Raw genomic sequence first — 18,607 nt, forward strand, 5'->3', positions numbered from 1 at the left:
TGGAGGCTTCTTCAAGCTTAGCCATAGCCTTCTCAAACTTCTAGTTGATGGTATCAATATGAGCACTAAGTTGAGCACCCAATTGAGTAATAGACTCCACTTCATGCTTTCCCCCTCTAGTACCCTTCCGAGGTCTACTATATTGTGAGTTATGGACCGCCATTTCCTCAATCTTGTTCCATGTTTGATTATCGTCAACTTCGGTGAACATACAATTTGATCCCATGTTGAGAATGTTTCGGGAGTCTTCATAAAGACCATTCTAAAATTGTTGTACCAAGAACCACTCGCTAAGTCTATGATGAGGGCATGAGCGGCAAGTTCTTTTGAATCGCTCCCAGGCTTCATACAAAGATTCTTCGTCCCTTTGTTTGAACCCGGTGATTTGGGCTTTTAGCATGTTAGTGTTTTCTGGAGGATATAATTTTTTGTAGAAAGCAAGTGCCAATTTCTTCCAAGAGTCAATAGCAAGAGTAGCCTTATCAAGGCTCTTTAACCATTGTTTCGCGGTACCAATAAAAAAAGGAAATAAGACCCATCGAATTTGGTCTTGAGTAACCCCGGTTTGTGAAATCGCATCACAATAGTCACAAAAGTCTCCATGTGAGAATGAGGGTCTTCACTAAGCATCCCCCCCCTCCCCCGAATTGGCTTCTTTCGACTAATTGGATAAATGCGGATTTTGCAATGAAATTACCGGTCAAATGTTGTGGTGTGGGAGTACCATTTGGTAGGTTCTCCTTGGTTGGTACAGAATGTGATGAAAATTTAGGCATTGTGGATTGATTTTGTGGGTTATTTTGTGTTGGGTTCTCCTCTCCTTCTCTTGCAAAAGGGTTGATGAACTCAATATTGTTTGCTTGAATATCCACAATCTCACCAATACCTCTCAAAGTATTTCTAGCAAGTCTTTTATTGATGGTCAAAGTCCTTTCAATTTCAAGATCAATGGGTAACAAGTTACCTTGTGATCTCCTAGACATGCAAAATATCAAACAACTTGAAAACAATTAGAACAAACCTTTAGGAGTTTTACTTCCCCAAGGTAGAGAAAGACACAACTAAAAACAATCAAAGAAAATCAAATCAAGTTAACACTATCCCCGGCAACGGCGCCATTTTTGGTCGGGATTTATCGTGTTTTCGGTTACTTGTCGTTAGGAGTACCTAGACCAAAACATTTTTTATAACTTCACAAACTACTCTACTATTAGTAAAGAGGTAAGTAAAGGTCGAATCCCAAGGGACGGGTATTGATGTAGGATTTTCGATTGCAAATGGTCGTGTCTAAGGGTGTCACAATTTGGGTTGAGATAGGAGATCAACTAAACTGAATAACAATGTAAATAAACAAGCAAGATGGTTAAAATGAGATGTAAACAATCGATTAAAAGCCCTAGGGTGTCATTGGTTCATAAGGGATTCATGGGAATTGATCATACAAACATATTCTCAAATTATAAGCAAACAATTATTGTTGTGATAGGATCGAGTTGGTTTATATCTTACAATCCTAGGAAGGTTTGGGTCCCGGAGCCTAATCGATTAGATTGTACAACACCTACAAGTCGACTTAATCCTCCCTACTCAACTATATGCATGGTCTAATGAGACTCGAGTTGGTTTATGTCTTACAAGTCTCATTGAATAGGTAAGTGATGGGTAAAAAATGCAAGGATTCATAGGCTCGCATTTCATCAAACATAACATGTTGATCATACAAACATGTTTACAAAGTTGCAAGCAATTAATGTTGTGGAGGAACCAAGTTGGTTTATATCTTACGGTTCTTAGGAAGAGTTGGGTCCTGGAGCCGAATCGATTAGATTGTACAACACCTACAAGTCGACTTACTTTCCTCCTAATCAACTTCTATGCATGGTCTAACAAGACTCGAGTTGGTTTATATCTTACAAATCAAGTTGAATAGATAAGAGATGGTTATAAATGCAAGGATTCATAGGCTTAGCATTTCATCAAACATAACATGTGCATAGGTTGACATCACAACAAGCAAGCAAATAAATTATGTGAACATATTAGATTAAGCATGAATCATCCCCCATGTTGGTTTCCCCTAATTACCCATTAACCCTAGTTAAGAGACTACTAACTCATTATCAAGTTTAAGATGCGAACAAGGTTGTCAATCATATTAACAAGGCAAAACATGATGAATGAATGGAAATGATTAACAATAATTAAAACAAGGATTAAGAGAATTATACCTAAAGATGATTCCAAAATAATAAGCAAAGAATAATAGAAGTACTTGATGATTGATGGAAGGTTGTCAATCCTCCAAAATAAACCCCAAATAATCTTCAATTACCCAAAATAAATGATGAACAATAGAGAAATTAAGGAAATGAGATTTGTATTAATGCTTAATTAAGAGTGGAATACAAGATTAAGATGAGATTAAAATTGGATTAGAATAACCTAAAAAGAGCATGATAATCTAATTAGTACAATGGGGTATTTATACTAAGGATTAGGTATATAAATTAGGGTTACTAAGGGCTTAAATGATGATTAAGACCCTTAAGAAAAGTTGAGGAAGTGGTCCTGTCGAAGGAGATGCTCATCTTCGCTTTGCTAGTCTTCTTTGAATATGCTCATCCCGAGCGGCTTGGCTGAGGGATGGTCTGCACTGGAGAGGAATCTGAGCAGATTGGTGAGGGCGACGCTCGGATTGAGAGGGACCATGATGAGCGTATTGACCACGGGACGCTTGGATTGTAGCAGGCTAGGACGCTCGTCCCGTGCACTGCGACGGCCGGATCAGCAGCCAGTCACATCTTCTTCTTTTCATTCTCCAATAATCCTCAAGGATCTTGTTGGAGATGCTGATACGTGTCGTTAAGCGTATACAAATTAATAATTTATAATCCTATCTTAACCTCAAAAATAACAAACGTAGTAAAGGATAAGTAGGGTCGATCCCACGGAGAGATTGGAAAAATAATTAACTATTAAGTACTTTTATTTACTAACTTACATATATACCATTTATTTACATATTTACGGCTATTAACATTATGTACGATTAAGGGGGGTTTCATTTGTGATTAAAACTAAACTAAGAGGACCGAATACTAATGCTAGACGCGAAGTCAAATACCCTATTAAGCACATATTCTTATGGTAATTTTAGCTTGTCAACCGATTATTGTTTACGTCAAATCTCCATATCATTTATAGATTAATCTATGAATTAAAGATAACAATAACTCCCTATCCTCTCTTAGATTACAACCGACTTGAACTAAGCCTAGACCGATTCTTAACTAACCGACCGATGTAAGTTTGTCGCGCCTTACTAAAGACCGGATTAGAAGCATTATCGAACCAAGAAGATATCATTAACCCAATTAACCCGTTTAAGTGTCGTCACTACCTAAAGATTAGTTGACCAAATATTACTCCTAACTTAAACTAACCCCAATTGCGGAGATTAATTTAAACTAGTCTACTCGGATTATGCGACTCGAACTAAGCCGAATCACACAAATAGTCAAGTATACAATCTCGTGCCACAATAAGATAACAAATTATAACTGAAATTGCAACCTTCAATTAAGAACGAGTAAAATTCCGGATACAAATAACTGAAAGATTAACAATAAACAACCAACGGTTTCCAATACTAGAATTAATCAACGAAAATAAACCATAAATTGAATACAAGAGAGGTAGAGAGAACTTAATTATCGCCGGAACTTGTAGTCGGAACTTCGGATGTCGCGCCTCAGAAACCGCCTCAAATTCGCCCTTACTCGACCGTGTGCTAAGACTCCGCCCGAGAACGGTCTCCTCATCGCTCTCACGACCCAATTAGGTCACAAATCGTCACTCTATATCGCTCGCATATCTCTAAAATATTTGGGTATTCCGCTTCCTCTTCTCTTCACGGAGAACCTGGGTATTTATAGCTGATTTCGGGATTGAATTTGGGGAAGATTATGGATATAATTTGTAATTAATTTATGGAAAGGGATAAAATTTGAGATTCCAAAGATCAAACTGGGAATCCCGAATGTCGAGCTTCGCGTAGCTTCTACCTTCTCTAATCTTCAGTTGCTAAATTTCCCAATACTTGTGGCCTTATTGGTTACGTGCACAAGTTTTGGACTCAAATGTATTCATGACTTGTTTATTATATATTTCACTGGTCCATATGCGTGTGATCTGTCCGTCTTTATTTGATGGGCCGTGAATCCTGCGTTATTAGCTAAAGATTACGTACGTGCCTCCTTGCGTGCTTATTTATTTCCTATGCTTCGTTCTTATTTTGTTCTCTTGGGCCGTTTTACACATACTTGCTTCATACTTTTGATCCATTAAGCGCGTCATTCGGCCCATTCTCTTCCGTCTTGTAATCTGCTATATCAAAACACATTAAATAAGCTCATTTGCATTTAAAATAATAACAGTAATTAAATATCGAAACTAACGAATATATAATATTATAGCTCAATTAACCCGAAAGACGACACTAACAATATACGAATACGAGGTAAAAACATAAATAATTATGGGCTTATCAAATTCCCCCACACTTAGCTTATTGTCGCCCTCGACAATGACAAAACCGGAGCTATAAATAAATAATCAACCTCAAAGATTTAGAGGTAACCAAGACAAGTAAGCGACGACAAACTAAACACATTTTTTTTTAAATCATTTTATTTAAGTTAGTGAGTCAACGGAAAACATATGTAGTTAGATTAGAAAGCAACATATACCAAATTTTTCCCTCCACTTCAAACTATACAACCAACTAATTAGCCAACATAAATATTTTAAACCGCGTCTAAATTATAATGATAAATAAATGCATTAGCAATACACTCGGTCCAACTATCTTTGTGCGCATGTGCAAGTGTATCGACTCGTAGAGGAAGGGTTCAGCAGTTTAAGGTCCTAGGGAAAGGGGATTTACTTTCTGTACATAGTACGAGGATCGTTCTCCCGAGCATTCAAGTGTATCCGTCATACCTCAATTAACTTACCCACAAAAATACACATCCACCACCACATCTCATTCACGTCCTTTTCTTTCATTCATTGTCTTCTCATTTTATTTTATTTTCTCATTTTTCACTTTTTTTCTTCTGTTTTTCCTTTGTTTTTGACTTTTTTTTTTCTTTTCTGTTTTCTTTTCAATTTTTTTTTTTTTTTTTTTTTTTTTTTTCACCTTTTCCACCTTTCGTACCCGTGGATATATCCAGTGTCCCTTGTAGCGAGCTTTCGACCAATGGATCCCGCCCATCCGGACAAGTCATTAGGCATTCTCCCAATACATTGATTGGGTTCCCCTAAGGGTCTAATCACTCGGGCACCAGATAGAATTGAGGTCAAGAACTTAAAGCGGAAGTCACCTATGAAAGTAAATTGGTTAATAAGACCGGCTTACGCTCCCACACTCTAGAGTCAACGAAAAGTGTAATTAAGATAGCCAAAGTAAGTGCTTTATAATTCTAATATAAAGGAGACTTAAAATATGTATGTCACTTAATTAATCAATCCAAGTTCAAAATGGAGGAAAAACTCATGTATACACGACTTCAAAACGTTTTTTTTTTACTACTAATATTAGTGAAATTATTTTTAAAAGTTAGTAATTTTTTTTTTTTTTTTTGAAAAGTTGTTAGATTAGAGCTTGTCGTCGACTCGCTAGTCTAGTTAGTCCAATAAAAACAAGGTCTTTTACTTGTCAAATACCAATTTTTGACAAAATTTTGACAGCATCTCCCCTAAAAACGGACATATCCAAAAATTTTTAAAACCTGTCAACCTACAATTTCAATTTCAGCATCAAAAACGCACAATTTACCTCTCCCCCATACTTAAATTCGACATCGTCCTCGATGTTCCAGCATATATAAATTCAGCATATAATAAAAATAAGAGGGAATGAGGTACTTAGCGGATTCAATTTATAGGCGACTTGCAGCAAGATGCCATCTTTTTGTTAAATTTTCTTCAAGGCCAGCCATTTATAAGCAGACTCCAGTAGGTTAGATTGTTTTTGGTAGTTGTTTCAGCCTCGGGCTAAGCTCTATCGATCTCCTACTGAAACTCACAGCAGCGCCCTTTTTATTCCATCATTAACTCATAAGCAACCCCGACAGCTATGTAGAGCAGCACCTGTAAAATAGAACCCTCAACCAAGATCTGTGAAATATGGAGGTGGCACAATACCCATAATACTTAAGCTAAGCAGCAATTTTTATTTTTAACCTAAACTAATTTTTTTGTGCAACCGACGCTATTAACATCCCCCTACAAAGGTTGCGAAACTCAGGGAGGCACTTAAGCCGACTCGACTAAACAACTAAAATTCATATAAATATTAAACACACATGAAAGCAATAAATAATTAAGCTTGGGTTGCCTCCCAAGAAGCGCTTTGTTTAATGTCACGGCTCGACATAGTTCTATTCTTCTCAAAAATAATTAAACTTATCAACAACCAGCTCAGTTATTTTTCCATAACTAATATTGTAATCAGCTCATCCAATCTAATATCTCAGCACCTACCAGCTTGTAGGTCATTCAAACCTAAGTCCACAATACACCAGCAAATTTCTCCAAGTACCAGCAAATATATATGTCTTAAAACCTCAAATTCCCCTTTCTGTCATTCAATGTGTCACTTGGCGCATAGCAATAAATTAGTACCATTGTTTTCAGTTCAGAATGTAACTATGTCTTCCAAGACCTCAACTCCTAATTCAGTTCAGCTATTAATAAGATCTCAGATTCTCAGCAACAACGGCTGATAAGGGCTGAGCAAACGTAAAACAGAAACAAAGTAGTTAGCTAGGCTACTAATCCCTGCAAAAAAAAAACGTCACTCTACCCAATGTTCGTTCTTTCGCTTGCCAAGTACATGTGCACGCTCATAATCAAATGAAGCCTATTATTAGCAAAATGGTAGGGAGTACAATTTGAAAAGTGGATCACTCTTCTCACATGTGAATACTAACCCCATCACCTCCAAACTCCATATTATAGCTCAGGACCAGAGAGTTTTCATTACATCAACAACATATTAGTATGTGTAAACTAGTTTAAGCTAAATGATACTATGGTCGACAAATACAAGGGAAAGTATGCATACTATGCTAATTGTGGATATTAATCATTAGAAAAACTACAGACATGCTATTAGAGTTATAAAAACATGTGAATCTAAATGCAAGTTACTAACTGATAAAAACTAATAAAGTCAGAATCAAAAATAGGATGAAACAAGATGAGTAAACACATGCAAAAATTTGTTAGAAAACACGTCTTCCACTCAAATTGCAACCTAAGAAAATCCGACTAAAAACTAAAATTTGAAATAAGACATACAGCACTAGAGTTTACATGAGTGTGGGGGAATATACAAAATATATAGAAAATTAATTTTAAATTCAATCTCCCCGGCAACGGCGCCAAAATTTGATACGTGTCGTTAAGCGTATACAAATTAATAATTTATAATCCTATCTTAACCTCAAAAATAACAAACGTAGTAAAGGATAAGTAGGGTCGATCCCACGGAGAGATTGGAAAAATAATTAACTATTAAGTACTTTTATTTACTAACTTACATATATACCATTTATTTACATATTTACGGCTATTAACATTATGTACGATTAAGGGGGGTTTCATTTGTGATTAAAACTAAACTAAGAGGACCGAATACTAATGCTAGACGCGAAGTCAAATACCCTATTAAGCACATATTCTTATGGTAATTTTAGCTTGTCAACCGATTATTGTTTACGTCAAATCTCCATATCATTTATAGATTAACTGCGGAATTAAAGATAACAATAACTCCCTATCCTCTCTTAGATTACAACCGACCTGAACTAAGCCTAGACCGATTCTTAACTAACCGACCGATGTAAGTTTGTCGCGCCTTACTAAAGACCGGATTAGAAGCATTATCGAACCAAGAAGATATCATTAACCCAATTAACCCGTTTAAGTGTCGTCACTACCTAAAGATTAGTTGACCAAATATTACTCCTAACTTAAACTAACCCCAATTGCGGAGATTAATTTAAACTAGCTGCTACTCGGATTATGCGACTCGAACTAAGCCAGAATCACACAAATAGCTGAAGTATACAATCTCAGGCCACAATAAGATAACAAATTATAACTGAAATTGCAACCTTCAATTAAGAACGAGTAAAATTCCGGATACAAATAACTGAAAGATTAACAATAAACAACCAACGGTTTCCAATACTAGAATTAATCAACGAAAATAAACCATAAATTGAATACAAGAGAGGTAGAGAGAACTTAATTACTGCCCGGAACTTGTAGTCGGAACTTCGGATGTCGCGCCTCAGAAACCGCCTCAAATTCGCCCTTACTCGACCGTGTGCTAAGACTCCGCCCGAGAACGGTCTCCTACTGCTCTCACGACCCAATTAGGTCACAAATCGTCACTCTATATCGCTCAGTATCTCTAAAATATTTGGGTATTCCGCTTCCTCTTCTCTTCACGGAGAACCTGGGTATTTATAGCTGATTTCGGGATTGAATTTGGGGAAGATTATGGATATAATTTGTAATTAATTTATGGAAAGGGATAAAATTTGAGATTCCAAAGATCAAACTGGGAATCCCGAATGTCGAGCTTCGCGTAGCTTCTACCTTCTCTAATCTTCAGTTGCTAAATTTCCCAATACTTGTGGCCTTATTGGTTACGTGCACAAGTTTTGGACTCAAATGTATTCATGACTTGTTTATTATATATTTCACTGGTCCATATGCGTGTGATCTGTCCGTCTTTATTTGATGGGCCGTGAATCCTGCGTTATTAGCTAAAGATTACGTACGTGCCTCCTTGCGTGCTTATTTATTTCCTATGCTTCGTTCTTATTTTGTTCTCTTGGGCCGTTTTACACATACTTGCTTCATACTTTTGATCCATTAAGCGCGTCATTCGGCCCATTCTCTTCCGTCTTGTAATCTGCTATATCAAAACACATTAAATAAGCTCATTTGCATTTAAAATAATAACAGTAATTAAATATCGAAACTAACGAATATATAATATTATAGCTCAATTAACCCGAAAGACGACACTAACAATATACGAATACGAGGTAAAAACATAAATAATTATGGGCTTATCAGATGCAAGGATCTTTTCATCATTGCCCATTTACTTCATTATTTACATAGGCCTTCTAATCTTGTCTTCCCTTTGATGCTTGGTCATTAGATTCGATCAATTTAGGTCCATTTTGCCATGAAAATGCAAGGTTCTTACTCCTTTCCTACCAAGGGATCAAAACCTCAAAGAATATGCAAAACGAAAGACTAAAGATAGTAAATGACCCAATTATGCACTATAAAGCATAGGAACGAGGCTAATTCGGGGACTAAATATGCTCTAGAATGAGTCACATCAGCTAGACACTCAAATCTCTTACCATGGACACGAGGGCTTGATGAGTCTGCTGCCTTGTTTGAGCTTCTGTTGTTTTTGTTATTTCAGACTTGAATAGGTATTCTTATACTATGTGTTTCCCAATTTCAGGAGATTGCTACCATGAGGACTTTCTCAGGCTTCTCGACTTGCATGGGTTTCAACGACGTTCTCCGGGCCGGTACAAGGGCGTTCATAGAGAGGTCGGCTATGAGTCCGTTGGTAGCTGCCTGGCGTGAGATTCACAGGTTTCGATTAGGTCAAACCTGTGTTTGATTCGCGCCGTGTTGAGTTCCCGGAGACGTCGTTGTTCCACATGGAGTTTGGGGAGGTCGGTGTCACCTTGGAGGACTTTGCCATGATACCGGGCCTTCCCTGTGGCGAGTGGCCTGTTGAGTTCCTGGAGACGCCGGAGAGAGTGTCTTCCTCCATGATTACGGGTTTGATTGGCAAGGTTTTACATGTCCCGACTGACATCACTTCTTTCTTGATAGTGAACTCCTATGTGAGGGACAACTTCAGGTGGAGAATGGCGGGCTGTGTTCTGGCGCCGTTGGAGAGTCCAGAGGCAGAGGCTGGGGGTAACGCACACGAGGCGCAGTTGTGGTTGTGGTACTTCTTGGGTACCACGTACATTGGTCACAAAGGTGAGCGCTTGTCGACCAAGGTACTTCCTCTGCTTGCTGACCTGGATCCCTTGGGTCAGTTTGACTGGGTGACGCCGACTTTGGCGAGTTTTACCCGTTACCTGCATGCTGTAGTTCGTCCGGAGGTGATGGGGGATGGGAGTTCTCTCGCTTTGTGTGGACAAGGCCCTCGGGAACTGCGTCCGCGGGATCCACACCAGGCATAATCGACTCGAGGTTCTTTCGAATCGAATTAAGACCAATTAGAGTCGCCACCAAGTTTTTTGGAAACTTGGAACCGTTCAAGTCAACTTTACACCTTTCATCGAAAAGCATAAAGCCCATCGACTACGAGTGATTAAAGATAAAGACTTGTACCCTATATCACTCGATTTGAATGACTCTCGTAATCCAATGGTATTTAGACGGATCCACAAACCATAGATCTTGAGTAAGGGGTGAGGGTACGTGTTGGGAAGCCCATAAGGACACCCAACCCCGCCCGTTGATAACGGCCTCTACTAAGTCAAGTGTCGGATTTCAAACAAGGTCATAGCTACTGCGATGTATGAAATGCAAACGTTGTTTTAACCCTATCATGTGACAACAATTTCTATGTCGTTTTAGATGCAACTAAACTAACTTTGTCAAAGTTGTAATTTAGCATGTGGGTTGATTGATCTAGCTACATTCAAATGAAACAAACAAGGCTTGATGGGGAATGGGGGAGCCGTTGGGATCTACCTATTACAAACCAGGCATTTCATGCCGACACAACGATAAATAAATTACAACTCGATCTAATTACAATTGCTACATACAACTCAAAACACGACACAAAACACACGGCCATTGGGCCTTGAAAACCGTGCACATGAGGGTGGCCCACGGCTCACATGACCCACGGTCCTTGGGTCACTCCTCGTAATGCGTGCTCGCGCTTAATCTCATCGAATTAGACATAAGGCTACGCACCAAAGCATGCATTAGCATAAACCGGGCCATGTTGCTTTAAACAACATGCGGTTTACTACGCTCCTACAAGCATTGGGGAACAACCGTCTAACCAAACAAGACCAAGGTTTTTGAAGAGGTTTTGACTCAAAATAAGTAAAACAAACTCGAAAATTACAACTCAATAAACAACGATAAATTACAAGCTACAAAATAAACAAAGAACGAATGACAAACAAGGAAAGAGAAACGAAATAGGAAAGACAAAACCCACGGCCAACTTACGGCCAAGACAAGGCCAACCTAGTTCCTAAGTTAGATTCATTGGTTAGATCGAATGATTGCGAAAAGGGATAGGAAACAAGTTAGAAAACGAGTTAAAAACGATGTCGATTGATTGTCGCGCAAGGGTGCATTCACACGGCCTAAAGGATCTAATTAGGTCAAATTCGCTAATTAATTTAACTCATCGAGTGTCAATAAGAAGGTGCTAATCACGCACTCTTATACTAGCGAGAAATTAGGTGAAAGAGGGAGATGCATTCAATTATTTAGAGAATCGTCGATTGATTTTATAACTTACGTCGAAGCCACCTATCGTGTCTAATTAGGTTATTAAATTAATTTAAAGTCATCTAAATACGTCATAGGTTAACAACCAGAGGTTAAACTAACATGCAACGGGTCCTAGGGTATGTCGATTTGGCCGAAACAGTAAAGGGGTCGAAAGCGATGAAAGTTAGACAACTCGTTTATTTATGCCCTACCTTGAACACGAGGATATGTAAATGAGACGGGGTGTACGACCGGCGAAGTAGCGGTTTCTTTTCCCATCTCAAGTCAACGCGGGTGTTCGTGGTGGTACTTTAACTCATACTCGGACTAACTAGTTTCATAGTTAATTAAAACAAACGATAAGCAAGCGAAAAAACAAACAAAAAAAGACAATAAAAAAAAGGCATAAAAAACGAAATAAAAAGAGAAAAGAGAAGGGGATTTGATGCACCCTCAACCTACATGTATCGTTGACACCGTCTTTGGTCGTAATCGATGGTAGATTTTATCTCGAGAGGCCGTCGTCGACGAAGAACAAAGCAAACACGGGTTTTGGAAAGTTTCTGGACAGCGATTTTAAAACAGTGATATCTCCCTCGTTTCACGACGAAAATTCGATCCGAAAGATGTTTTGGAAACTAGAAAGAGAGGAGAACAAGGATCTTAAAGCAACCTTGGCTCGTTTTGGGTTAATGGGCACGAAAAACGAGCACAAACAGAACTGGACAGACAAGAAGAAACCGCGAAAACAGAGTGTTATTTCACTCTGTTTTTCGAGGGATCTCGTGTACTCTCAAGGGCAATTTGGCTCGTAATTCTTTGTCTAATGAGTAGATGGATGTTATGTGGTTAATTAGGAACAAGAAACTCGAATTTTTATGGAGTTTTGATGGAGGAACGAAAGGGTTTTCGAAGAGGACACACAAACAGTTTCAGTTTGTGTGTCGGTTTTGTTTAGGGTTTTTGAAGGATGTTTAGGGTTTGTTTCTGAGGTTTAAAGCTTGTATGTGATGCTTGGATGTATGGAGGACTTAGAGGAATGAATGTATGGTGAGGGGGTGGTATTTATAGGGAGTTAAAGTAGGTTAAAAGAGAGGAGGAGGCAGTCGGGCTCAATCCCGTATGGCTGCTGTCCATCGGTTTTTGTGAGGGTTTGAGGGGGGTTTTCTTGGTGATTAAGTTAGGATAATATGGGTAGGATACTAGGGTATGGGTTAGGGTTAATGGGTACGGGTCTTGGTAGTGTTTGGAGCGGGTTTGGGCTCGCGAATTGACACGCAAAAACAGGGGACTGCATTGGTGTTTTGCGGGCTGCTTGTGGCCTGTTTGGGACGAGAATTTGGGCTGCTTGTGAGGGGGTTCGAACATGGGTTGATGGGTATTGGTCTAGGTGGGTTAATGTACTCGAGATTCGTGCCAATTCGCAAAGGAAACGGGCTTAAAAACCGAGCTAAAATCGAGCTCAAAACACACGGTTAAAAACGAGTTCTTCGCTTTTAAAATCGATTTTTCAAATCAATTAATAAATTGAAATAAATGACTTTTCAAATCAAATATACTCATAAAATGATTTTTCAAATCAATTATTTATTTTATTTTCAATAAAATAAACTTAAGAAAATAAATTAAAAATAAAGCTTTAATTTAAATATCATTTAAACTAAATAAATAATGAATTCACTTAAAAAACACATTAATTTTAAATATCATTTAAAATAACAAAATGAACTTACTAAAAACATTAATTTAAATATCATTTAAATTAACAGAAAGAATTCACTAAAAACATTAATTTAAATATCATTTAAATTAATAAAATACTAAATCGTCGACACGCGCCCATTCCACCTCGTAAAACGAGCTCCAAATAATGACAAAGACAACTAAAGAATACATGTGTCCTATCATCATCGGGTGTTTGTCGGGTTCTCTATAAATTCCAATATCGACGGATACGGGTATCTACAGAGCCCCACTTTGACCGAGGCTTGACAAGGCGAAAGTCAGTATACCCTGTCCCTTTCGACCGAGGATTCTTCGGTCGTTTATAGTCCATTAGACTTGCGTATATAAGCTCGCCAGCCATAAGAAGAGATCTTACCTGAAACTTCGTTGGGGGATTGACTCTTGCTTCTGTTGCGTCGAATTATCATCGTTGGTCGTCGACCCATAAATTGCATAAATGGTGGGTTGAGCCTTATCCTTAGGCGCCTACGTATCCGTTTCACGGAATCAATCAAACCCGCGTCGTAGTTCCCAAGATCGCCGACACATGCCCAAAGTTTATCATCTGTGGCGTATGTCCAAAATTCATCATCTTCTGACATTTGCCCAAAATTTATCATCTGCTGACGCTTGTCAAAATGGGACGGGACTTTCCGAGGAGGTTGTCGTCGCTTTCATCATTTGCTTTCAGCTACGGAATTCTTCCATTTCATACTCTTGCATTGAATTGAATTCTGAGTGGATGTCATCCGTTTCATCTTGATAATGGTCTCTGAAGCCAACGCTTCGAGCTCCTGATTTGTAATGGCTCTAAAGTCGAAGACTTTAGAGCCCCCAGTTGAAGCATATCCTGCTATATTTGAAACACAAAAAACGTACTAGCAATAATCATCACATGGGCATATTTGGATCATCGATCTTGAAATTGGATCATTTTGAAGTACCGGGTCATCGACCCGAAAGTTGAATTTGATAATTTTGAATAATTGGGCCAGCGACCCGAAAATTGAATTTGAAAATTTTGAATGATTGGGTCATCGACCCGAAAATTGAATTTGAAAGACTGGGTCATCGACCCAAATTTTGAAATTGAAATGAATCACTTGGATGCTGGGTCGTCGACCCAAAAAGTTTTTGAAATTTTGAAAGTTTTTGAAATTTTGAAATTGAACCTCGATGGGTGAGCATGAATTGTGACTCAGACATTCTATACGACCGGTAAACAACGTGGGCGTAGCCCGCTACCGCAAAACAAAAAAAGAAAATAAAACCGTAAGTGTGCACGAGTTTTAATTCAATTATTGACTTGTTGAGGGTAGAAATGTAAATTGGCCATTCTGGCGCCAAAAGATGGCAAACGGGAATCACAAGGCCATCGGACTTGAGACAGGGATATCGTATGGCATGGGCGTGCTCCCGAGGGCACATGGGAATCAAGATCACTTGGCATTGACAAGGTGGATTAAACTCACAGAGGGACAACGTTGGCTTCGCCCAGACACTAAACACAGGTTAATTTTATGAGAACACTTAGACATCACATGTCACTCTTGTTGGGAACATTCTGTCACTCTTCTCCTCGCCTCCTTTCTTTTCAGCGAGTATTCATCATTTCTTGCCACCGCCTTCTTTCTTTTCAGCGGGCTTTTACTTTTTTTCTTCCACGCCTTCTTTCTTTTCAGCGGGTTTTTACTATTTTATGTTCCCAACACAAACCTACATCTATATGACTCGGCATCTTTGCCTAAACCGTTAGATAAAGCTCATTCCGAGACTTGACACTACTCATCTGAACCTATATCCTCGTCCTAGCCTACGTCGAGTGCTAAGACCGAGAAGACTCCTAAGACTCGACTCACAAAGCGGCAGTGTGTGGAAACGGTTGGGTTCAAAGGCACACTCGGGCTCAGCCTTAGAAGGGAGGCTTGGTCCTCGCTTGAGTGTAAAAGATAGGCTGGGCCCTCGGGAGGAAATGACGATCCCTCCTAAGAAGCGCGCTAGACAGAACACAACTACCCCTCCTCCACAGGAGCCTCGGTCACGTGACCCAAAAGGCAAAAGGAAAAAGAAGATGCAGGAGCCTTCGACTCCAATCTATTATTTAATACTACTACTTATTATTTGTTGCTAGCTGTTTTCCTTTTTCTTTTGGAGGATGTAATGGGCATCGCCCGATCTTTAATAAGACTTACTATCTATTAAAAATTCCCAGTTTCTGCATAAAATTTCATTTTATTCAAGGAAGGGTCGGTTGTACTCTTTTAAAGAGCTGCCTACGTATCTGTTATCAACAGAATCAAACCGAGCTCGTAGTTCCACAAAACAAACGCGCTACAATCATCGATTTATAACGCGCAAAAAAAGCTGCGAAGCAAAGTGCCGCGGCCTAGACTCGCTCACGAGCACTGCAATTCAAAATTTTTATTTTACGACATTGAGAATGAGTTCTACGGATAGTATTTCTTCAGTTGATCCAAATTCGTCGGATTCGCAAAGTCATTTCCATCTAGATCTGTCAGTCTGACTGCGCCTCCCGATAATATCTTCTTTACCACGTAAGGACCGGCCCAGTTCGGCTTGAATTTTCCCCTCGGGTCAATCGGTAGTAAAGCGCGCACAGACTTTAGAACTAAATCTCCATCCTTTATTCCTCGAGGTTTCACCTTTTTGTTAAATGCCCTTTGTATCCTTTTCTGATAGAGTTGAACATGATGTAGTGCATTTAACCGTCGCTCGTCGAGCATAACCAAGGAATCATACGGCTTGCGACCGATCGAAACCAGGGACCGACTTTCTAACAGGATCCTTAAAGAAGGTACCTCTAATTCGATAGGCTGAACCGCTTCCATCCCATATGTTAAATAGAACGGAGTTGCTCCGATGTGGGTCGCGAATAGACGTTCGTACCCCCATAGTGCGAATGGTATCTTTTACGCCCATTCGCGATAATTGTCGGTCATCTTTCTGAGAATCACAGTGATTGTCTTGTTAGCGGCTTCCACTGCCCCATTTGTTTGAGGTCGATACGGTGACGACTTGTGGTGTTTGATTTTATACTTTTCAAGTATTACGGCAGTTTCAGCCGGGAAGTGAGTGCCATGATCGCTAATGAGCTCATGCGGCACCCCATATCTGCAAATGATTTCATTCTGAATGAACTTTGCTACCTGCTTCGCTTGTAGGACTTTGTATGATTTCACTTCTACCCACTTCGTGAAGTAATCGATGGCGACCAAAGATGAAACAATGCCCACCTGTTCCAGATGGGTTGACCTTTCCGATAATGTCGATTCCCCATGTTGAGAAAGGCCATGGTGATGTAAAAGTATATAACAGTGATGGTGGCACATGCTGTATGTTTGCGAAGATTTGGCAATTATGGCCATGTTTGACATATTGGCGACAATCTGTCTCCATCGTTGTCCAATAATACCCTAATCTCATGATTTTACGAACCAGCATATGGGCATTCATGTGTGGGCCACACTCTCCGTCATGGACTTCTTCCATGACTCTTTTCAGATTGGTGAGTCTATGCATCGCGAAGGATATTTTCGCGATCTTCTTGTACAATTGCCGTCATTGGTTCTAACGAATCGAGCGGCTAGCATTCGAATAAGCGCTTTCCGCGATTATCCATGTCGGGTGGATACTCTCCTGATTCTTTAAATTTCAGAATAGCATGATACCAAGGTTCGGCCTCGGTTTCTTCCGTGTCTCCGATTACATTAACATAGGCGGGTGATGATCTTCGTTCGACACATATCGGCATAGTATCCATATGATCGGTATGTTGATCGAGCGACTAGCTTTGATAGTGCATCCGCAAACCGGTTTTCATCTCTCGGGGAGGTGCACGTATTGACATCGGCGAACAACTTTTCTAGTTTTTCGATTTTTGCTTGGTACAGAGCCAAGCTATCACTTCGGGTTTTCCACGTCCCGGCCACTTGATTGATCACTAATGACGAGTCCCCATGTACTACAAGCTTTTTGATACCTAACTCGAGAGCACCGTGCAAACCGAGTAGGCATGCTTCATATTCAGCCGCGTTATTAGTGACGTTAAAGTCCAACTTGATCGAAATAGGAACATGTTCACCTTCTGGCGAAATGAGTAGAACTCCTATCCCGTATCCCCTATAGTTCGATGCTCCATCGAAATAGAGGTCCCACGTATCATTGTCTATGTGAACGATATATTCGTCGAAACGACCACGTATCCAAAACCTCGCTTCTTCTATTGGGTTATCTCGCGAGAAGTCCGCAACCGCCCTTCCCTTTATCACTTTTAGCGGTACATATTTCAGGTCGAACTCGGAAAGCATCAAAGTCCACCTTGACACCTGCCCGTTCGTAATCGGTTTTTCAAACAAGTATTTGATAGGGTCCATCTTCGAGTGGATGGAGACACTATGACTGAGCATGTAGTGCCGTAACTTCTTTGTCGCCCATACTAAAGCCAAACATGTCTTTTCGAGCTGAGTATACTTGATTTCATACTCCAAGAACCTTTTACTAATGTAGTAAATCGCTCTTTCCTCTTTATCGACTATCTCTGCGCCAAGATTGCCCCCATTGCGATCCGTGAATCGTAAGATACAACAAAAGTGGTAACCCAACCGTTGGTGGGCTAAGCACGGGAGGGGAAGATAGTATTTCTTTGATCTTATCGAACGCAGCTTGACAAAGGATCATCCCATACGACGTGTTCCCCGACCTTCAATTTCTTGAAAATTGGCTCGCATATCATCGTTAGCCTTGCCACGAACCGACTTATATATTGATTCTTCCCAGAAACCTCGAATTTCCTTCTCGGTTTTCGGGTGAGGCATTTCCATTATAGCCTTTATTTTTGATGGGTCCACCTCGATGCCACGGTGGCTAACGATGTGACCCAACAGTTTGCGGATGTGACTCGAATGCGCATTTTTGTGGATTCAACCTCATGTTATACTTGCGCAGCCGCTCGAAGAATTTGCGTAACGTACCAAGGTGGCCATCACGCTCCTTTGACTTGACAATCATGTCGTCGACATAAACCTCGACTTCCTTGTGCATCAAATCATGTAACAATGTTGTCGCGGTCCTCTGGTATGTAGCCCCTGCGTTTATCAACCCAAAAGGCATTACGGTGTAGCAATAGGTTCCCCATTGCGTTCTGAACGCAGTCTTATGCATATCTTCTACCGCCATCTTGATCTGATTATAACCGGCGTATCCGTCCATAAAGGATAGTAACGCGTGTTTTGCCGTGTTGTCCACCAGGATGTCGATGTGAGGTAATGGGAAA

At 39.8% G+C, this 18,607-nt stretch overlaps 1 non-coding gene across 1 annotated transcript; it reads left to right on the top strand.

Moving 5' to 3' along the window:
• Positions 1-293: 293 nt before the first annotated feature.
• LOC141589375 (small nucleolar RNA R71) lies at positions 294-400 on the top strand. The gene has a single exon (XR_012520316.1). It is a non-coding gene; the product is annotated as a small nucleolar RNA R71 (small nucleolar RNA).
• Positions 401-18,607: the final 18,207 nt, after the last annotated feature.

Source organism: Silene latifolia, chromosome 6 (genome assembly GCF_048544455.1).
Source record: "Silene latifolia isolate original U9 population chromosome 6, ASM4854445v1, whole genome shotgun sequence".
Lineage (NCBI taxonomy): Eukaryota > Viridiplantae > Streptophyta > Magnoliopsida > Caryophyllales > Caryophyllaceae > Silene > Silene latifolia.